The 23,705-nt window shown below is 41.9% G+C and overlaps 1 protein-coding gene across 2 annotated transcripts in view; it reads right to left on the reverse strand.

Moving 5' to 3' along the window:
• FGR (FGR proto-oncogene, Src family tyrosine kinase) overlaps nucleotides 1-23,705 on the reverse strand; it is a 71,138-nt gene that overhangs the window by 41,856 nt on the left and 5,577 nt on the right. The window lies entirely within an intron of this gene.

The following is a 23,705-nucleotide window of genomic DNA, read 5'->3' on the forward strand; positions in this document are numbered from 1 at the left end:
ATGAATGAATGAATGAATGAATGAATGAATGAAGGAAGGAAGGAAGGGAGGGAGGTAGGAAAGAAGGAAGGAAGGAAAGAAGGAAGGAAGGAAGGAAAGAAGGAAGAAGGTAGGAAGGAAGGAAGGAAGGAAAGAAGGAAGGGAGGGAGGGAGGGAGGAAGGAAGGAAGGAAGGAAGGAAGGAAGGAAGGAAGGAAGGAAACTTAAAGAGAAAACCAGTTGCCACGTTTTAGCCACTCTACTCATCAAACAAGTGGCCACGGGTGACAGACCAAATGCTAAATAGCCCATCAATACTTAGAGCCAATTACCATTACTAATTACTGTATATAAAAAAACATGAAACTCATAAAAAAGATTTTAAAAAGACAGAAAACACAAAGAAATAGCAGACGGAGAGGTGTTAATAATTTATTTTTAAATTTAAGATTTTATTTGTGACTGTGATTTGTACTTAGTGCTGAAAAACGTAAGTGCAAATCATATAATTGGATTTAAACAAATATAAAGTCACAAAACCTGACCGTCATAGCCTGAATCTCAGCTTGAGATGCAAGGTGTCTGAAATGGTTTCCTGCCCCAGCAAAGGGAATGATGATTAAATGATGGGGTTTTAGATGTTTTTAATATTAGATTTGTTTCATTGTAATGTTGTTTTATTATTGTTGTGAGCCGCCCCGAGTCTTCGGAGAGGGGCGGCATACAAATCTAATAAATAATAATTATTATCATTATCATTATCATTATCATTGGACTAGAAGACCTCCAAGGTCCCTTCCAACTTTGTTACTCTGTTAATGTAACTTAATGTAGACCGATCCAAACTCGATTGCAGAAAATACGACTTCAACAACAGAGTTATCAATGGCTGGAATGCACCACCTGATTCTGGGGTTTCATCCACAAACCCCCATAACTTTGAACTTATACTGTCTACTCTTGATGTCCTTGCGCCATTCCGAAGAGGTCTGTAAGGGGCAGGAATAAGCGCCTACAATCCCTATCCTACTGTCTCAATTTATTCGTATCCATTTCCTGTTCATAATCATGTTTATACTTATATCTGTTATCTTATACATGCTTGACAAATACATGTTTGTTTGTTTGTTTGTTTGTTTGTTTGTTTGTCTGTCTGACTGTCTGTTTATCTATCTATCTATCTATTTATCTATCTATCTATTTATTTATTTATTTATTTATTTATTTATTTATCTATTTATCTATTTATCTATTTATTATTTTTATGTCACTCTTCTCCTTAGACTCAGGGCAGCTTACAACATGTTAGCAATAGCACTTTTTAACAGAGCCAGCATATGGCCCCCTACAATCCAGGTCCTCCTTTGACCCACCTCGGAAGGATGGAAGGCTGAGTCAACCTTGAGCTGGTAATGAGATTTGAACCGCTGACCTACAGATCTAGCAGTCAGCTTCAGTGGCCTGCAGTACAGCACTCTACCTGCTGCGCCACCTCGCCACATTAAAAAAATAAATTGGAAAAGATAGTATATTGATGGAAAAATCACCGGAGGAGATCCAGATACAGGCTGAATCAACTGATCCAGAACTTGAGCCAGGCAAGTTACTAAGACCACCCTTATATTTCAAATTCTGAAGTAGAGAACAAAGAGTGTCAGATTTCTGAATCGGGATTTGCCCAATTCAGAAAATCAGTCAAGCTGGTATAGTAGTCAGGGAACACTGCTTGACCAACTCTCTGTAGTGAATAACACGTTCCACCTCCTTTCCTAAATATTCCTCCAATCTGCTCTGTTGAATTACCTATCAAACTGTAGATCAGTGTTTCTCAATTTTTAAGTGGTGACTTCAACTTCCCAAACTCCCCAGCCCAACAACGGAAGTTCTCACGACTTCAACTTGACGAAGTTGAAAACCACTGCCGTAGACTGACTAGTTTTAATTTCTCCCCAGATGCTTGTTTGTTTGTTTGTTTGTTTGTTTGTTTGTTGATTGATTGATTGGATTTGTATGCCGCCCCTCTCCGGAGACTCGGGGCGGCTAACAGCAACAATAAAGCAGTGTACAGTAGTAGTCTGATGTTAGAAACAATTAAAAACCCATTAATATAAAAAAACCAAACATACATACAGACATACCATGCATAGAATTGTAAAGGCCTAGGGGGAAGAAGAGGATCTCAATTCCCCCATGCCTGACGGCAGAGGTGGGTTTTAAGCAGCTTACGAAAGGCAAGGAGGGTGGGGGCAATTCTAATCTTTGGGGGGGAGTTGGTTCCAGAGGGTCGGGGCCGCCACACAGAAGGCTCTTCCCCTGGGTCCGGCCAAGCAACATTCTTTAGTTGACGGGACCCGGAGAAGATACACTCTGTGGGACCTAATTGATTGATTGATTGTATTAATTTAGCTTGTCAAACATGTAAAAGCAAACAAGTATAAACATGGATATGAACACAGGGAATGCGTACGAATAAAAGGGGGGCAGTAGGCCAGCTGTGCACTTATGTATGTCCCTTTAGAAATGGGGTGAGGTCCACAGTAGAGAGTTTTAAGTTAAATGTTGTACCGCATGATTCTTGACAAATGTATCTTTTCTTTTATGTACACTGAAAACATACATACCAATGATAAATTCCTTGTGTGTCCAATCACACTTGACCAATAAAAAATATATATTCTATTCTATTCTGTCCTGTCCTGTCTGTCTGTCTCTCTGTCTATCTATCTATCCCCCCATCATCACTCTATCATCTATCATCTTGTAATTAAGTATCTTGCTTGCCTATCTATCTATCTATCTATCTATCTATCTATCTATCTATCTATCTATCTATCTATCTATCTATCCCCCCCATCACCACCTTTAAAGCCCTGCATGGCATTGGACCAGAGTACCTCTGGAACCGCCTGCTACCGCATGAATCCCAGCGACCAGTTAGGTCCCACAGAGTTGGCCTTCTCCGGCTCCCGTCAACCAAACAATGTCGTTTGGCGGGCCCCAGGGGAAGAGCCTTCTCTGTGGCAGCCCCGGCCCTCTGGAATCAACTCCCCCCGGAGATTAGAACTGCCCCCACCCACCTTGTCTTTCGTAAATTACTCAAGACCCACCTATACCGCCAGGCATGGAGGAGTTGAGACACCTTTCCCCCAGGCTTTTTTATATTTATGTTTGGGTATGTATATGTTGTTTGCTTTTTAAAATATGATAGGGTTTTATGTGCTTTTTAATATTAGATTTGTTTTCGCTGGAATATTGTTTTTATTATTATTGTGAGCCACCCCGAATCTTCGGAGAGGGGCAGCATACAAATCTAATAAATTGAATTAAATTAAATTGAATCACTCAATCATCTATCATCTTGTAATTAAGTAGCTTGCTTGCCTATCTATCTATCTATCTATCTATCTATCTATCTATCTATCCCCCATCATCACTCTATCATCTATCATCTTGTAATTAAGTAGCTTGCCTGCCTATCTATGTATGTATCTATCTATGTATCTATCTATGTATCTATCTATGTATCTATCTATGTATCTATCTATGTATCTATCTATCTATCTATCTGTCTGTCTGTCTGTCTGTCTGTCTGTCTATCTATCTATCTACCTATCGTATCTATATGCCGCTCACTCCAAACAGTTTGTTATTGTTAGGAAATGCAGTGTTAACTATTATTTCTTGAAATGGGAAAAAAAAAATTATAGTTTCAAATTAAAAAAAAAAACAAATTACAGATGTGTGATTTGTTTTCTCTAGGTTCATTTGGAGAAGCTTTTCTCATGCCTACATTTTTTCATGCACCTGCAGCCGGCTTTAAGCTTTAAGTCTGCAATGTGCTTCTGTGTTACTTCGGTTAAGGATTTATGACTGCAGCAAATATCTTGCATTGATAGCAGAAGCTGGCCGCATGTGTCATTGGCAGCCCAGAACAGGGCCTGCCTTTGCAAGGGGACTTCCTGTCCAACAACCAGATGCTCTCCTAAAACACAAATGATGCCTAGAAGGGGACCAGCCATATATCATGATAGAGCTAAATGGTAGTTTCCATTTAATGATTTTATCCGATTGGTCATTCATAGTTGTGCTCTGCTTTCTAAGGGTCCCTTAAGATTATTTTTGTCTTGCTATGAACTAGATGGACTTTGCTTTTTTTTAGAGAGGACAAAAGTATTATAGCAAAAGTAATAACAGCTATACAAGTCGAGTTTCACAGCAGTCAAGCTGCAAGCAGTGGTTTGCGGGAAACTATTTTCTCAAAGTTTGATGGCCACAGCTGTCCTTTTCAACAGGCTCCCTGCTTCACAGAATAAAGCTTGATAAAAAAAATTTTTATTTTTTTTTAAAAAAAGAAAACTTAGCAAGCCTGAAAGATAAAGTCAATTCTTAAAATGATGAATTGCAAACTGTGTTTAGTCTGTTTGCACAACTCAGGTTTCTCATGGTTTGTAAATGGAAAGAGACAAACATCTTCCTTATTCACACCAAGAAAACGACAGGGTCACAATGTAGCACAACCTATCTTTGTTTGTTTGTTTGTTTGTTTGTTTCTTTCTTTCTTTCTTGCTTGCTTATTTATTTGCTTATTTATTTGCTTATCTATCTATCTATCTATCTATCTATCTATCTATCTATCTATCTATCTATCTATTTATTAGATTTGTATGCCGCCCCTCTCCAAAGATTCGGGGCGGCTAACAACAGTATAAAAAGACAATGTGAACAAATCTAATATTAAAAACAATCTTAAAAACCCCAATTTAAAGAACAACTCATACATACAAGCATACCATGTATAAATTCTATAAGCCTAGGGGGAGGGAAAGTCTCAATTCCCCCATGCCTGATGACAGAGGTGGGTTTTAAAGAGCTTGCAAAAGGCAAGGAGGGTGGGGGCAACTCTGATATCTGGGGGGAGCTGGTTCTAGAGGTGCGGGGCCGCCACAGAGAAGGCTCTTCTCCTGGGTCACGCCTGGGTCCCATTTATCAATCCTACAAGCTGCAATAGCTGTCAGTCGGGGATAACTTGGCTTGATGTCTGTTTATCAACTCCTGACTGACCTAAATACTAAACAGCTTCCAAGGAGTAGATGGAAGGGTGCATTTATTCTGTGGGGCAGTCACCCTCAGCCCAACCCACCTCACAAGGTTGTCGTGGTGAACATTGGAGGAAAAAAAGGAGTATTAGGTATGTTTGTTGCCTTTACTTATTTATTTATTTATTTGACTTCTATGCCACCCAATCCAGATTCAGGGCGTCTCACAGCAATATAAAACAATACAATACAATAGGAAGAAGTCAATATTAAAATTAAACACACTAAAGTTATAAACCATAAAATCCCATAATACAAACTTGCGCTCAATCCAAATCAACCTAACACACATACTTATCCAATCAATACAATTTGGCCATGAAAGATGGTAGTATGCCGCCCCGAGTCTGCAGAGAGGGGCGGCATACAAATCAAATCAATCAATCAATCAATCAATAAATATTCACACACACCAGGCCTGCCGGCAAAGCCAGGTCTTCACGGCCTTTGGAAAGTCCAGTAGGGTAGGAGCAGTATGAACATCGGGGGGGTGAGTTTGTTCCATAGAGCCGGGGCAGCCACAAAGAAGGCCCTGCCCCGTGGTCCCGCCAACTGCATTGTTTGATCGACTGGACCCGGAGAGGGCCAACTCTGTATTTTATGGTCTCTGGGAGTTATGAGGCAGGAGATAGTCCCGAAGATATTTATAAAATACTAAAAGCAGGATAAATGTAATCTAAATAAACCAAACAAAACAAAACATACACACAGAAAAACAATCTTTCTGATTTCAGCCCAAGGTAAGTGGGTTTAGGATGATTCATACTCAATATCTGTACTTCACTAAGATTCCTTTATAGTTGAACAAAAAAACAACAACATGAGAATAAATTCCCAGGGCAGATGAGCTGAATTTAGCGGCATCGACTACTGTAACGCTCTCTACATGGGGCTACCTTTGAAAAGTGTTCAGAAACTTCAGATCGTGCAGAATGCAGCTGCGAGAGCAATCATGGGCTTCTCTAAATATGCCCATATCACTCCAACACTCCGCAGTCTGCATTGGCTGCCGATCAGTTTCCGGTCACAATTCAAAGTGTTGGTTATGACCTATAAAGCCCTTCATGGCACCGGACCAGAATATCTTCGGGACCGCCTCCTGCCGCACGAATCCCAGCGACCGGTTAGGTCCCACAGAGTTGGCCTTCTCCGGGTCCCGTCGACTAAACAATGTCGTCTGGCGGGACCCAGGGGAAGAGCCTTCTCTGTGGGGGCCCCGACCCTCTGGAACCAGCTCCCCCCTGAGATTAGGATTGCCCCTACCCTCCCTGCCTTTCGTAAACTCCTTAAGACCCACCTTTGCCGTCAGGCATGGGGGAATTGAAACACCTCCCCCTTGCCCATGTTGTTTTGTTGATTGATTGACTGTGTGCCTGTTTTTTATATACACTGTTTTTTATGAGATTATTAATTTAAATTGGAACTGGATGGGTAGGCATTGGATTTGGTATTGTGTACTGTACTGTTTTTTATTATTGTCGTGAGTCGCCCCGAGTTTGCGGAGAGGGGCGGCATATAAATCCAATAAACCTAACCAAAACTGTTGCGTTTGCCCCAGGTTTCTAGACGAGAGTTCATTGTTGGGTCCTTGGAGAGAAAGAGTTCAAAAGCGTTGGCAGAAATACAGCAGATTGGATGTTTGATATCTGTTGCTCCTGGGCAGCATCTTCACAAAAACAGCTTTACAAAAAAAACCCACAACTCTCTCTCTAAGCCATTTGCATGTACGGATGGTTTTAAGGCGAGATAAGAAATGGAAAAGTGCCATAGATTTTATAGATCTATCGGGAAAGGGAGATGAGATCTTGTACATCATATTTAAAAGAATGTAAAGCTAGCGGGCAGGAGTCCGTCTGCGGGGAACATGGTCTTCTTAAGATGAACTCGAAACAGAATCCCCTACGAGACTAGACTTTCAATCCTGGGCCTAGAAAGCCTAGAACTAAGACGCCTTAAACATGATCTAAGTCAGTGATTTTCAACCTTTTTTGAGCCACGGCACATTTTTTACATTTATGAAACCCTGGGGCACATGGAGCGGGGAGGGGGCGGCTTAAAAAAGTTTGGACAAAAAATTATTTCTCTCTCTCTTCCTCCCCTTCACTCTATTTCTTTCTTTCTCTCTCCCTCCCTCTTTCTCTCCCTCTCCATCCCTCTTTCTTTCTCTTCCTTCCTTCCTCTTTTTTGCTGTCTCTCTCCCTCCCTCCCTCCCTCTATGTCTTTCTCTCTCTCTCTTTCCCTCCCTCTTTCTCTCTCTCTTGCTTTCTTTTTCTCTTGCTCTCTTTCTTGCTCTTGTTTTCTCTCTCTCTCTTGCTTTCTTTCTCTCGCTCTCTCTCTTTCTCTTGTTTTCTCTCTCTCTCTTACTTTCTTTCTCTCTTGTTCTCTTTCCCTCTCTCTCGCTTTCTCTCTTGCTTTCTTTCTCTCTCTCTCTCTTGCTTTCTTTCTCTCTGAGCTTCGCGGCACACCTGACCATGTCTCGCGGCACACTAGTGTGCCACGGCACACTGGTTGAAAAACACTGATCTAAGTATTGCCCACAAGATTATATGCTGCAACGTCCTGCCTGTCGGCGACTACTTCAGCTTCAACCACAACAACACAAGAGCACACAACAGATTTAAACTTCATATTAACCGCTCCAAACTTGGCTGCAAAAAAATACAACTTCAGTAACCGAGTTGCCAAAGCTTGGAACTCATTACTGGACTCCATAGTGTCATCCCCAAACCCCCAACACTTTACCCTTAGATTATCTACGGTTGACCTATCCAGATTCCTAAGAGTGTGGAATGGAATAGAATGGAATAAGGATAGGATAGAATAGAATGGAATGGAATGGAATAGAATAGAATAGAATAGAATTCTTTATTGGCCAAGTGTGATTGGACACACAAGGAATTTGTCTTGGTGCAGATGCTCTCAGTGTACATAAAAGAAAAAGACGCATTTGTCAAGAATGTTGTGGCACAACACTTAATGATTGTCATAAGGGTCAAATAAGCAATGAAGAAACAATCAATATTAATAAAAATCTTAGGATACAAGCAACAAGTTACAGTCATAAAGTCCTAAAATGGGAGGAAAAAGATGATAGAGATGAGAAAAAAACCCAGTAGAAATAGAAGTGCAGATTTAGTAAAAAAAATTGACAGTGTTGAGGGAATTATTTGTTTAGCAGAGTGATGGTGTTCGGGAAAAAACTGTTCTTGTGTCTAGTTGTCTTGTTGTGTAGTGCTCTGTGGTGTCGTTTTGACAATTTGTGTCCAGGATGTGAGGGGTCAGTAAATATTTTCCCCGCCCTCTTTTTGACTCGTGCAGTCTACAGGTCCTCAATGGAAGGCAGGTTGGGCTACCAGTGGAGTATCCTATATATGATGCCCTATACCAGTGTTTCCCAACCTTGGCAACTTGAAGATATCTGGACTTCAATTCCCAGAATTCCGCAGCCAGCGAACGCTGGCTGGGGAATTCTGGGAGTTGAAGTCCAAATATCTTCAAGTTGCCAAGGTTGGGAAACACTGCCCTATACCAGTGGAGATTGGACTGGTATAGGGTTTCCTGCTTAAGCAGGGGGGTGGACTAGAAGGCCTCCAAGGTCCCCTCCAACTTTGTTACTCTCCATTGCTAAGAGATGCACACCCACCCTCTTAAAGTAAAGGAACCTCCGCTGCCAATTCCGCTACCTTTCAAAACATGGATCTGTCCTTCTCCAAGCGTGAAAACACGTGATTTCCTATGAAGTCATATTTGCATCGAATCTTAGAACTTGCACTGCCCAGAAGGGAGAGAGGTGGGGTCACACAGCATCCCTGAAGAACGGAAGGACAAACAGCAGCAAAGGGTCTGAGTAAGGCACAAGGCAGGGAGGAAGTGAGCAGGAGGGTGAAGGGTGTCTGTTGGGGAGAAACAGGATGGAGACAGGAAGCCACCAGATTCCGGCCCATTTCACTGCAGCTACAAGGAGGAAGCGGAGCAAGAGGGAGGACAAAGCAGAGGGAGGGCAGCGGTGGGGCACTCACTACCACCATGATGATGATTATCATTATCATTACTTTCTAGATAAGAACCGGGTGTTCAAGATTTTTTTGCCTCTACTTAAGAACCATTTTCTACTTAAGAACCCGAGTCCAGAAAAATTTCCCAGGAAATTTGAGAGCGGCACGAAGGCCCGGCCAGTTTCCTGCCATTCCCCCTTTAATCCCGGCCATCTGGGCTGCCAGAGGAGCCTTTCGGTGGTGTTTAAGGAGGCTTTTGCAGACCAGAGTGAACGGAGCATTTTCCTTTCTCTGGGCGCTTGGGGAGGGAATAAACCTCTGCCAGCGCCCAGAGAAAAGAAACGCTCCCTTCGCTCTGGGCAGCCGAAGAGTCACCACATAGCGAAGGAAAGGTGCCAGCTACAAAACAAGCTAATGAGAGGAGAGGGGAGCCCTTCAGCATGGGAAGGAAGAGGAAGCAAGTAGCAGCAGCAGCAGCAGCAGCCAGTGTATAGGAGGCAGCCTCGCGCCGGGTGTATGGGAGGCGCATGCTCCTCCTCGCTGCTTCAAAACTTTAAAAGCCTTAAAGTTTTGGATTTTTTTGATTCTCCTCACCTCACCTTCAGCAGTGACTGTCCTCCTCTTCTTCCTCCTCCTCCTCCCACCCAAATTCTGAGCTTTTATTTCTTTCCTAGTGGGTTTGAACACATTATTTGCTTTTACATTGATTCCTATGGGAAAAATTGCTTCTACTTAAGAACGTTTCTACTTAAGAACCTGGTCACAGAACGAATTAAGTTCTTAAGTAGAGGTACCACTGTAACACCTTCCTGGCACATGCATGCGCACCGGGCAGCTGCTCTTCTGGGTTCCAGTATATATGTGGGTGCACATGAGCCCCCGTTTCAGCATTCAGTGCCGAAAAGGTCACCAACACTGCACTGCCGTATCACATTCTCCTGGATCACGACAGTTTGGCATGTCAAGAGATAAAACAGCCGGGGTGGCACAGCAGGTAGAGGGTTGAACTGCAGGCCACTGAAGCTGACTGTAGATCTGAAGGTCAGCGGTTCAAATCTCATCCCTGGCTCAAGGTTGAGTCAGCCTTCCACCCTTCCGAGGTGAGTCAAATGAGGACCTGGGTTGTGGGGGCAATAGGCTGGCTCTGTTAAAAAGTGCTATTGCTAACATGTTGTAAGCCGCCCTGAGTCTAAGGAGAAGGGCGGCATAAAAATCGAATCAATCAATAAATAAATAAGTAGGTAGGTAGGTAGGTAGGTAGGTAGGTAAGTAAGTAAGTAAGTAAGTAAGTAAGTAAGTAAGTAAGTAAGTAAGTAAGTAAGTAAGTAAGTAGAAACATAGAAACATAGAAGGCTGACGGCAGAAAAAGACCTCATAGTCCGTCTACTCTGCCCTTATACTATTTTCTGTATTTTATCTTACAATGGATATATGTTTATCCCAGGCATGTTTAAATTCAGTGACTGTGGATTTACCAACCATGTCTGCTGGAAGTTTGTAAGTAAGTAAGTAAATAGGTAGGTAGGTAGGTAGGTAGGTAGGTAAGTAAGTAAGTAAGTAAGTAAGTAAGTAAGTAAGTAAGTAAGTAAGTAGAAACATAGAAGACTGACGGCAGAAAAAGACCTCATGGTCCATCTAGTCTGCCCTTATACTATTTCCTGTATTTTATCTTACAATGGATATATGTTTATCCCAGGCATGTTTCAATTCCGTTCCTGTGGATTTACCAACCACGTCTGCTGGAAGTTTGTAAGTAAGTAAGTAAGTAAGTAAGTAAGTAAGTAAGTAAGTAAGTAAGTAAGTAAATAAATAAATAAATAAATAAATCATCCCCCAATGAGGCTCTGCAATATGGCTTGGAGTCAGCTGGTCTTCAAAACTCTGCCTGAGCTCCACTAGCCTGGTTTGCCTGCCCCACACCCCATCCCCACTTTTAGAACTCCCAATCAAAAATAAAGCGAAAATAAGTTTCAAAATGGGAAAATATCAGGGCACAAAAACAACCAGCGAGGGTTTAGGTAGATTCAGCCCTCTCTATTGCACTAGCTAAGAGCAGGACTGAAACTGATCCACAGGGTGCCAACCTCTCTTAAGAGGAAGAGGAAGAAACCAATTGAAAGTCACAAAGTGAAAGTTGCAAACCAGCAGGACCAGCTCGGCTGATAGATGTGGGGATTTTCAGGGCAGAGTCTGAATGACTCCATTTTGGAGAATTGCTAATAAGGAATCCTGCAAATACATACGCCGCCACCTTTCCCCATCCCTAAATGAAGTGGCAGAGTTTTTCTCCAGTTCCTTCCTTCTGCGTCAACTCAGGAAGCTCAAACTGCCCAAGGAGCTGCTGAGACAGTTCTACAGAGGAATCACTGAGTCTGTAATGGGCACCTCTATCACTGTCTTGTTTAGTGCTGCAACCCAACAAGAGCGACACAGACTTCAGAGGAGAATCAGAACTGCAGAAAAAACAATGTTTTTCACAGTCACTCATGCCCTCATCACCTCGAGGCTCGACTACTGTAACGCTCTCTACGTGGGGCTACCTTTGAAAAATATTCAGAAACTTCAGATCGTGCAGAATTCAGCTGCGAGAGCAATCGTGGGCTTTCCCAAATATGCCCATGTTACACCAACACTCCTCAGTGTGCATTGGATGCCGATCAGTTTCCGGTCACAATTCAAAGTGTTGGTTATGACATATAAAGCCCTTCATGGCACCGGACCAGATTACCTCAGGGACCGCCTTCTGCCGCACGAATCCCAGCAACCAGTTAGGTCCCACAGAGTGGATCTTCTCCAGGTCTCGTCAACTAAGCAATGTCGCCTGGCGGGACCCAGGGGAAGAGCCTTCTCTGTGGCGGCCCCAGCCGTCTGGAACCAACTCCCCCCAGAGGTTAGAATTGCCCCCACCCTCCTTGCCTTTCGTAAACAACTTAAAACCCACCTCTGCCACCAGGCATGGGGGAATTGAGATCCTCTTTCCCCCTAGGCCTTTACAATTCTATGCATGGTATGTATGTATGTATGTTTGGTTTTTATATTAATGGATTTTTAATCATTTCTAATACCAAATTACTATTGTACACTGTTTCCGGAGAGTCTCCGGAGAGGGGCGGCATACAAATCCAATAAATAAATAAATAATAAATACAGTGGAACCCCGACATAAGAGCTGCTCTACTTAAGAGCAACTCGAGATAAGAGCTGGGAGGGGAGAGATATTTTTGTTCTACTTACAAGCCCAAATTCGAGATACAAGCGCCAAGGAGCTGTCTCCTGAAGCCAAACGCTAACTTCCGCGTTCGGCTTCAGGAGACAGCTGCGAAGCGGCGCGCGTGTTTTAAAAGGTTGCAGCTTTCTTTCTTGCTCTTTTTCTTTCTCTCTTTTACCTTCCCTTCCTCTATTTCTTCTTTTCTTTCTCCTTCCCACCTTCTTCCCTCCCTCCCTCCCTTCACTCATTCCTCTCTTACTCTCCCCTTTCATAAGTTTCCTTGCTTCCTTCCTCTGTTCCTGTCCCTTCCCCCTTTCTTTCTTTCTTTCTTTCTTTCTTGCTTTCTTTCTTTCTTTCTTGCTCTTTTTCTTTCTCTCTTTTACCTTCCCTTCCTCTATTTCTTCTTTTCTTTCTCCTTCCCACCTTCTTCCCTCCCTCCCTCCACTCATTCCTCTCTTACTCTCCCCTTTCATAAGTTTCCTTGCTTCCTTCCTCTGTTCCTGTCCCTTCCCTCTTTCCTTCCTTCCTTCCCACCCTCCGTCCATTCATTCACCCATTCCTCTCTTGATCGCTTAAAGCCGGTCCCTGGTGCAAAAAGGGTTGGGGACCTCTGTCCTACAGGATTGGGTGGCAGAGAAGTTGAACATATGTAAATTTAAAAGTTTAAGAAAGTTTACAAGTTAAGTGAAAGAAACTTCATTATTCATTTATATGTACATGTACATTTCTTCATTAAAAACATGTCTTTCTGCATAATTTAGACTAACTTTGTGAGTTTTTTGAGGGCTGGAACCAATTAAAATTATTTACATTAATTCCTATGGGGAAAAGTCGTTCGAGATAAGAGCTGCTCGACTTAAGAGCCCAGGTCCGGAACGAATTAAACTCGTATCTCGAGCTACCACTGTAAATGGCTGCCAACCTGCCTTCCATTGAGAACCTGTAGACTGCATGAGTCCCAAAGAGGGCTGTGAAAATATTTACTGACCCCTCACATCCTGGACACAAACTGTTTCAAGTTTCACCTCACCTTATGACTATAAAACAATTGGTCAGAGCTACGACAGCGTCAGACAGAGTGTTTTATGGCCCATAAAGCGCTTCTGGCCATTGTGAAATGTTGTACCCCCTCTTCCAGAGTCACACGGACGTATTTTAGTTCCTGGCAACAATTTACATTTAAAACTGGTCGAAGCAACTCATGATCACCTCTTACTCATTTGGGAGAATAAATTCTGACCTGCCACCACATGATTTACTTAAAATGATTCAGACTTATGATGACATGATTTGCTTAAAAGCTACCATCCAATCGGATCCAGTCACAGGGGGGTCTCGATTTATGACGAAAAAAATTCCACTCCCCGATTGCCATCAAAAATAAAGGACTATCTGTAAAATCAATGCTTTTCAAGTTGGACATAGGTGGACTTCAACTGCCAGAATTCTCCCATTATGACGCTTACAAAGAAGGGGGGAAATGTTGGTCAATGCCTTAAACCTGAATGTCTAACAAACTGTCCATAGTCTGTTCATACATATAGAAACATAGAAGTCTGATGGCAGAAAAAGACCTCATGCTCCATCTAGTCTGCCCTTATACTATTTCCTGTATTTTATCTTAGGATGGATATATGTTTATCCCAGGCATGTTTAAATTCAGTTACTGTGGATTTATCTACCACGTCTGCTGGAAGTTTGTTCCAAGGATCTACTACTCTTTCAGTAAAATAATATTTTCTCATGTTGCTTTTGATCTTTCCTCCAACTAACTTCAGATTGTGTCCCCTTGTTCTTGGGTTCACTTTCCTATTAAAAACACTTCCCTCCTGAACCTTATTTCACCCTTTAACATATTTAAATGTTTCGATCATGTCCCCCCTTTTCCTTCTGTCCTCCAGACTGTACAGATTGAGTTCATGAAGTCTTTCCTGATATGTTTTATGCTTAAGACCTTCCACCATTCTTTTAGCCCGTCTTTGGACCCGTTCAATTTTGTCAATATCTTTTTGTAGGTGAGGTCTCCAGAACTGAACACAGTATTCCAAATGTGGTCTCACCAGCACTCTATATAGCGGGATCATAATCTCCCTCTTCCTGCTTGTTATACCTCTAGCTATGCAGCCAAGCATCCTACTTGCTTTCCCTACCGCCTGACTGCACTGTTCACCCATTTTGAGACTGTCTGAAATCACTACCCCTAAATCCTTCTCTTCTGAAGTTTTTGCTAACTTAGAACTGCCAATATAATACTCAGATTGAGGATTCCTTTCAACACAAAATGTATCCTAAATACAGGTTTGTTTTTCCATTCCAAAGCATTCAGAGGAACCCAGTCACAAAACGAAAGCTTTGTTACTTCCCCCATGTACTATATCCGTGACTAAGCCCTGCACACAGGAAAAGTTATCAAACATACCATATTTTTCGGAGTGTAAGAGGCTGATAATTTGGGTGTGTCTTGTACTCTGAATGTAGCTTTTTCCCCCCAGCCCTAACTAGGTGCTAACAATTTTCCCAGCTCTTACCTCGCAGACTCTTTCAATGTTTCTCTTTGCAAAGAATGTTTTCCAAGCCCTAAATCTTGCAGGTTTTTTTTTCATTGCTCTAACTTGCTCCGAATAAGTTTCTTTCCAACCCTAACCAGGTGCTAACGATATTTCAAGCTCTAACCGGCTTGCAAGCTCTTTCATTGTTGCTCTCTGGGAAGAATATTTTCCAAACCCTGTCTTTGTAGGGGGTTTTCCATTACTTTACTTGCTCCAAATGTTTCTTTCCAGCCTAAACCAGGTGCTAACAATGTTCCCAGCTCTTACCGGCTTGCAAGCTCTTTCATTGTTACTCTCTGCAAAGAAGAATGTTTTCCAAGCCCTAAGTCTTTGCAGGGTTTTTTCCATTGCTCTACTTGCTCCAAATGTTTCTTTCCAGGTGCTAATGATGTTCCAGCTCTTACTGGCTTGCAAGCTCTTTCATTGTTACTCTCTGCAAAGAAGAATGTTTTCCAAGCCCTAAGTCTTTGCAGGGTTTTTTCCATTGCTCTACTTGCTCCAAATGTTTCTTTCCAGGTGCTAATGATGTTCCAGCTCTTACTGGCTTGCAAGCTCTTTCATTGTTACTCTCTGCAAAGAAGAATGTTTTCCAAGCCCTAAGTCTTTGCAGGGTTTTTTCCATTGCTCTACTTGCTCCAAATGTTTCTTTCCAGGTGCTAATGATGTTCCAGCTCTTACCGGCTTGCAAGCTCTTTCATTGTTACTCTCTGCAACTAATGTTTTCCAAGCCCTAAGTCTTTGACCCATTGGTTAGACCCATTGGTTTGACCCATTGGTCTAACTTGTTCTAAATGTTTCTTTCCAGACCTAACCAGGTTCTAACAATGTTCCCACCTCTTACTGGCTTGCAAGCTCTTTCATTGTTACTCTCTGCAAAGAAGAATGTTTTCCAAGCCCTAAGTCTTTGCAGGGTTTTTTCCATTGCTCTACTTGCTCCAAATGTTTCTTTCCAGGTGCTAATGATGTTCCCAGCTCTTACTGACTTGCAAGCTCTTTCAGTGTTACTCTCTATGAATAATTTTTTTTAAAAGCCCTAACCAGGGGATAAAAGGCTGAAGCTGACCAGACTAAGGACGCTAGCCAGATGAATACCTGGTAAGCAGATTCTTTTTCCTATTTTCCTGCCCCAAAACTAAGGTGTGTCTTATACAGTGGCACCACTACTTACGAACTTAATTCATCCCATGAGCAGGTTTGAAGAGGCAATTTTCCCCCATAGGAATCAATGTAAAAGCAAATAATGTGTGCGATTGGGGAAACCACAGGGAGGGTGGAGGCCCTGTTTCCTCTCAGGAGATTCCTAGAGAGGCCCCATGGAGGCTTCTCCCCACCTTTCCTGGCCCTGTTTCCTCCCAGGAGATTCCTAGAGAGGCCCCATGGAAGTTTCTCCCCACCATTCTTGGCCCTGTTTCCTCCCAGGAGATTCCTAGAGGCCCCAAGGAGGCTTCTCCCTGCCTTTTCCGGTTACAGTTTCGGAGGCTCAGGTTTGTAAGTGGAAAATTTGTTTGTTTGTTTGTTTGTTTGTTTGTTTGTTTATTTATTTATTTATTTATTTATTTATTTATTTATTTATTTATTTATTTATTTATTTATTTATTTATTCATTTATTCATTTATTCATTTATTCATTTATTCATTTATTCATTTATTCATTTATTCATTTATTCATTTATTCATTTATTCATTTATTCATTTATTTATTTATTTATTTATTTATTTATTTATTTATTTATTTATTTATTAGATTTGTATGCCGCCCCTCTCCGTAGACTCGGGGCGGCTCACAACAATAACAAGAACAATGTAACAACAAATCTAATAATTTAAAAAAACGCTAAAACCCCCATTATTAAAAAAAAACATACACACAAACATACCATGTATAAACTGTATAGGTCCGGGGGAGATGTGTCAGTTCCCCCATGCCTGACCGCAGAGATGGGTCTTAAGAACTTTACGAAAGGCAAGGAGAGTGGGGGCAGTTCTAATCTCCGGGGGGAGCTGGTTCCAGAGGGTCGGGGCCGCCACAGAGAAGGCTCTTCTCCTGGGTCCCGCCAAACGACATTGTTTAGTCAACGGGACACGGAGAAGGCCAACTCTGTGGGACCTAACCGGTCGCTGGGATTCGTGCGGCAGAAGGCGGTCCCGGAGATATTCTGGTCCGGTGCCATGAAGGGCTTTATAGGTCAAGACCAACACTTTGAATTGTGACCGGAAATTGATTGGCAACCAATGCAGACTGCGGAATGTTGGAGTAATATGGGCATACTTAGAGAAGCCCATGATAGCTCTCGCAGCTGCATTCTGCACGATCTGAAGTTTCCGAACACTTTTCAAAAGTCGCCCCATTTAGAGAGCGTTACAGTAGTCGAGCCTTGAGGTGATGAGGGCATGAGTGACTGTGAGCAGTGACTCCCGGTCCAAAATGGTTCTTGAGAAGAGGCAAAAAAAAATTGAACACCCGGTTCTTATCTAGAAAAGTTCATAAGTAGGTAGAGGTACCACTGTACTCTGTTGCGTCTTATACTCCGAAAAATACGGTATATTTTATGAATCTATTCAAGGTTTCACTTTTTCCAGATCCCACTGAAAACTCTGAATAGATAGACAGAAGCCCCCCTCACCCCCCGCCTCTCTCTCTCTATGCGGATGTGAGGAGTGAGGACTTAACTGCGGAGGTTGCTGCATATGCTACATTTTGTACTTGCTGAGTACCCAAGTACACGATGAATGCACATCAAGGCATTTTTTGAACAGCACACATATGTTTCAATAGAGACATTCGCTGGGAGGGAGGGGCTTGCCGGTAATGAACATTCCCCGGGCAAATTAGTGCTTCAGCATCCCGGGGACATTAAATCTGCAGGTGGGAATTGACTTTTCACATCCAAAACACAATAACACAGTGGTTCCGTTACATCAAGTTCTTCACTTAAGCCACCCAGATGTTGCTATTTATACAGTTGGGAATCCAAAGGTTTGATCACACACACACACAAACACCCTTCTCTCTCAGATATGAGCTAATCCACAGCCCGGCTTTTGATGTGTAGATCCATAAGAAAGATTTTAATAAGAAACCTTAAGGCTATAATGGGCCAAAGTAGCAAATTCACTAAAGGTCAATAAAACAAAGTGTCTCGTTCACACAACACTTCAGGTCAACAAGGCAGGATTCTGGGCTCTGGTAACTTATGCTTCAAACCACAATTAGCTTGATGGGATGGCTTGGTTCATACAATATAATAATAATAATAATAATAATAATAATAATAATAATAATAATAACCAGCAAAGTGCAGACTCTGTAAAGAAACAGATGAAACAATCGATCACATACTCAGCTGCTGCAAAAAGATCGCACAGACTGACTACAAGCATAGACATGATGCTGTGGCACAGATGATCCACTGGAACTTGTGCCGGAACGACCATTTACCAGTGGCAAAGAACTGGTGGGATCATAAGCCCGAAAAAGTGGTCGAAAATGAGCAAGCAAAACTACTGTGGGACTTCCGACTTCAGACTGACCAAATTCTGAAGCATAACACACCAGACATTGTGATCGTGAAGAAAAAGAAAGTATGGATCATCGACATCGCAATCCCAGGAGACAGCAGAATTGAGGAGAAGCAGCTAGAGAAATTAGTGAAATACGAAGATCTAAAAATCGAGCTGCAACGACTCTGGCATAAGCCAGTGAAAGTGGTCCCAGTGGTACTTGGCACGCTGGGCGCAGTACCAAAGGATCTCAGCGGACATTTGAAAACCATTGGAATTGACAAAATCTCCATCTGTCAATTGCAAAAGGCCGCTTTACTGGGATCGGCAAACATAATTCGGCGCTACATCACGCAGTCCTAGGTGCTTGGGAAGCGCCCGACTGGTGATGAAATACGAGCATGGTGATCTCGTTTGCTGTGTTGTACTGACATAATAATAATAATAATAATAATAATAATAATAATAATAATTCATTTCATTTATTAGACTTGTATGCCGCCCCAACAGTAATAAAAACAGTATATAATGACAAATCTAATAATTAAAATCTAAAATAACGATAGTACATTTAAAAGTCTAAAAACAAGGAACCCCAATATATAAAAACATACATACAATCCTATCATGCACAAATACTACATAGGCAGGGGGAGATTATTATTATTATTATTATTAATAATAACAATAACAACTATTGTTTATTATTATTATTATTATTATTATTATTATTATTATTATTATTAATTAGAGTTGTATGCCGTCCCTCTCCAAAGACACGGGGCGGCTCTGCAAAGGCAATGGCTGATTCCCAATGATGTGACGTGCAAAACTCAATCCCACTTTAGCTGAATGGAACATGTACAATTCCAGCTATGAAGCTAAGTTCTTTTCAAGTCAGCTCTCTAATACAGGAACCACTAATGCACAAATTATTGTGGTTAAATCAGGGGTGAAATTCAGCAGGTTCTGGAGAACCGGTAGCAGAAATTTTGAGTAGTCCAGAGAATCAGCAATTGCCACTTCTATTTGACCACAGAGTGGGGTGGGAATGGGGATTTTGCAGTATCCTTCCCCTGCCACACAGAACCGGCAGGGAAAAAATTTAAATTTCACCCCTGGGTTAAATTGATGTCTTCACATGGAAGTCAGTTCCCAGTGTTGTGAAGAAATGTATTTGTTTTATTTATTTATTTATTTATTTATTTATTTATTTATTTATTTATTTATTTATTTATTTATTTTGTCCAATACATAATACACATTGAAGAGCAAGATATGTAATAATATAAGTAAAGAAAAGAATAGAAGAAAAGATATAAAAGTATAGGTGAACATATTCGAAAGGAAAAGATAAATGAGATAAGGAGAGACAATTGGCACACTGGTGCACTTATGCACGCCCCTTCTTGCTAAACCATGCTGGATTTCAAGACTTAAATTGGGGTTTCCCAAACTTGGCAACTTTAATATATGTGGTCTTCGATTCCCAGAATTCCTCAGCATGGAGGAATGAAGCTTGGTGAAATCTAGAGACTCTGCACAGAATTGTCAGTTTATGAACTAGCCCTAATGATCCAGTGGTTTCTTTAAACTGATAGCCAACTGCCTAATTGATTAATTAGGGACTATCAAGTTGGTGTTAACTCTTCATAACCACAGATTCTAGATTTTCTCCAGAATCGTCACCCTCAACCCAGCCTTCCGAGTCTCTAAATAATAATTAAAGCGTCTTAGAACTAAGACGCCTTAAACAAGATCTAAGTATTGCCCACAAGATCATATGCTGCAACGTCCTGCCTGTCGGCGACTACTTCAGCTTCAACCACAACAACGCAAGAGCACACAACAGATTTAAACTTAATATTAACCGCTCCAAACTTGACTGTAAAAAATATGACTTCAGTAACCGAGTTGTCGAAGCGTGGAACTCATTACCGGACTCCATAGTGTCATCCCCAAACCCCCAACACTTTACCCTTAGATTATCCACGGTTGACCTATCCAGATTCCTAAGAGGTCAGTAAGGGGCGAGTACAAGTGCACTAGAGTGCCTTCTGTCCCCTGTCCTATTGCTCTCCTATATCTCCTATACCTTTCTTCTATTCCTATATCTCTTCTTCTATTCTTTCATTGATATGTTCTATTACTATATCTTTTCTATTATTTCTTAGACATATTTTACTATGAGTATCTCCTCTATAACCTTCATCATGTATTTTACTATGTGTATATACATATATACCCACTAAAACCCTCATTGTGTATTGGACTAACTAACTAACTAACTAACTAACTAACTAACTAACTAAATAAATAAATAAATAAATAAATAAATAAATAAACAAAGAAAGAAAGAAAGAAACAAACAAACAAACAAATTCACTGTGAGTAATTTGTGTCATAATTGCCTTTTTACAAAACTAAAATGTAGGTCAGTAAGGAGCGTGCATAAGTGCACCAGTGTGCTTTCTGTTCCTTATCCTAATGTTTCTTCTCTTACTAGTATCATGTATATAAACATTGTTATATCTTTGAATACCACCAATACGTACTTGACAAAACAAATAAATAAAATAAACAATTGCATTCTCCCGAATTCCTCTTTGAAACTGTATTTCCATTTGTGTCTATGGCAATGACATGAGAATCAAAATATCTTAGCCAACAAAAGAAAACTTTGGATTCTCGGATCTTTAAGTTGGATGGTTAATGTGTCGTCCTATTTAACTATCATTTCATCCCACACTGACACAACAGCTGGTACTAGACAACTCAGGATGACCTGCCAAGGTCTTATCAGTACAAATCTTAACAATATCAACTTACCTAGAGGAAAATGCATGGGCTGATTGACAAATAGTGTAAATTTCCTCCTCAAAATGCAGTGCCAGATGGAAAAACTTGCTAATTAGACTTCTAGAAGGTGTCTTCCCAGCCCATCTGGAAAGCACTTGTTTGGGGAAATCTACATGGGACTAAAAAAAGTTTCTCAATTGGGACTTTCTGCTCATAAATAGAATAGAATTCTTTATTGGCCAAGTGTGATTGGACACACAAGGGATTTGTCTTTGGTGCATATGCTCTCAGTGTACATAACAGAAAATATATATTTGTCAAGAATCATGAGGTACAGCACTTAAACATTATCACAGGGGTCAAATAAGAAATGAAGAAACTACATAAGCTAAAAAACCCAATATATTAAGATCAAACAAACAAATTCAATCACAGCCATACATCACATTTATTGGCCAGGGGGTCTAGATCTAATTGCCCCAAGCCTGGCAACATAAGTGAGTCCTGAGACTCTTGCGGAAGGCGAGGAGAGTAGGGGCGGTACGAATCTCCGGGGGGAGCTGATTCCAGAGGGACGGGGCCCCCACACAGAAGGCTCTTCCCCTAGGCCCCGCCAAGCGACATTGTCTGGTTGATGGGACCCGGAGAAGGCCGACTCTGTGGGACCTAACCGGTCGCTGGGATTCATACGGCAGAAGGTGGTCCTGCAAGTAATCTGGCCCAATTAGTAACCACGTTACTAATTTAACAATTGCAGTGATTCACTTAATACCTGTGGCAGGAAAATGGGGCAAAATTCACTTAACAGCTGCCTAACAAAAACGTTGGGTTCAATTGTGTTCGTAAGCTGTGGGCTACCTTTATTTATTTATTTTATTTATTTATTATTTGGATTTGTATGCCGCCCCTCTCCGAAGACTCGGGGCGGCTCACAACAAGTGAAAAACAATCCAATACAATCCAATTAATTAAAATATTATGAGTTTAAGAAAATCCCCTATACTAACATACACACATACAGGCATACCATATATAACTTCAACGTGCCCAGGGGAGATGTTTAGTTTCCCCATGCCTGACGGCAAAGGTGGGTTTTGAGGAGTTTACGGAAGGCAGGAAGAGTAGGGGCAGTTCTGATCTCCGGGGGGAGTTGGTTCCAGAGGGCCGGTGCCGCCACAGAGAAGGCTATCCCCCTGGGGCCCGCCAACCGGCATTGTTTAGTTGACGGGACCCGGAGGAGGCCCACTCTGTGGGACCGAATCGGTCGCTGGGATTCGTGCGGCAGAAGGCGGTCTCGGAGATATTCTGGTCCAGTGCCATGAAGGTCATAACCAACACTTTGAATTGTGACCGGAAACTGATCGGCAGCCAATGCAGACTGCGGAGTGATGGAGAAACATGGGCTTTGCTAATGTTTTGTCGGGCTCTCTGGTAGAATCCTCCCAAAAATTCACAGGTACAAATTTCAGACACACACACGTTCGAAAATTCAAAACAATGTTCTTTATAATGAAAATTCACTTAAACCAAGCCCTCTTTTGATATAGCCAAGAGCCCTTGTCTCCAAACAAACTGGTAATTTGTACAAGTCCCTTATCAGTTCTGTGATACTTAGCTTGCAGCTGTGAGACAACTCACAGTCCTTCTTCTTTCACAAAATGACACACACTTTGCTCTGGTTTAGTTTCAAAGCGGGGAAAAATCAGCACACAAAGGTCAAAGTCAGTAAAGCAGTCACGAAACACAACGATCAGATAATCCTCCACAATGGCCAAACCCACAGGCTGCTCTTTATAGCAGCCTCACTAATGACCACAGCCCCACCCAACCACAGGTGGCCTCATTTTCTTTGATAATAATCTCTCAGTTGTTGCTGCCTATGCATCGCTCTCCGCATGCGTGGCTGTATCATTAACTCTTGTTCCGAATCCAAGGAGGAGCTAGATAATTGATCTCCTTCTGAGCTGTCTGCCCCACTCTCTTCCTCCCTGTCACTCATGTCTTCTTGGTCAGAGGAGCCTTCATCAGCAGATTCCACGGGGGAGGGGGGCAAAACAGGCCTGCAGCATGTGGATGTCTCCCCCACATCCACAGTCCTTGGGGCAGGAGCTGGGCCAGAGCTAACCACAACAGCTAACAGGGCAAATGGGTGTTAGAAAAGGGTCAGCAGAATTCACAGGGAGGGGCTAGACTTGGGTCTCTTGTGGGAACGCAATGTTTCCGAACTTATGACACATTTAACCCTCCTGCCCCTTCCAGGATCATTTCCTGCTAATTTCTTACACTTATGCAACTCTACTCGAAAATGCTGAGAACCAAATCCGAATCCTTGGGCATCCACAACCTCTACCTCCAACACTTTTTAGCTGCAGCCCTTTCCCAAAAGTTGTTAAGTCTAAAATCAACATTTTTACAAAACAAAAACAAAAATGGGTGGAGGAACACTGCCTACGGGGGCCACAGAAATGTTCTCTCTCACAAAGGAGAATTAACTTCTGCTTAACACTGGAGAGGAAACACCTCATTTGAGAATAGTCATAGTAACAGTCTTTCTCCCCCCTCCGGGTTCTCTCATCCCC

This window comes from Erythrolamprus reginae, chromosome 11 (genome assembly GCF_031021105.1).
Source record: "Erythrolamprus reginae isolate rEryReg1 chromosome 11, rEryReg1.hap1, whole genome shotgun sequence".
Classification (NCBI taxonomy): domain Eukaryota; kingdom Metazoa; phylum Chordata; class Lepidosauria; order Squamata; family Dipsadidae; genus Erythrolamprus; species Erythrolamprus reginae.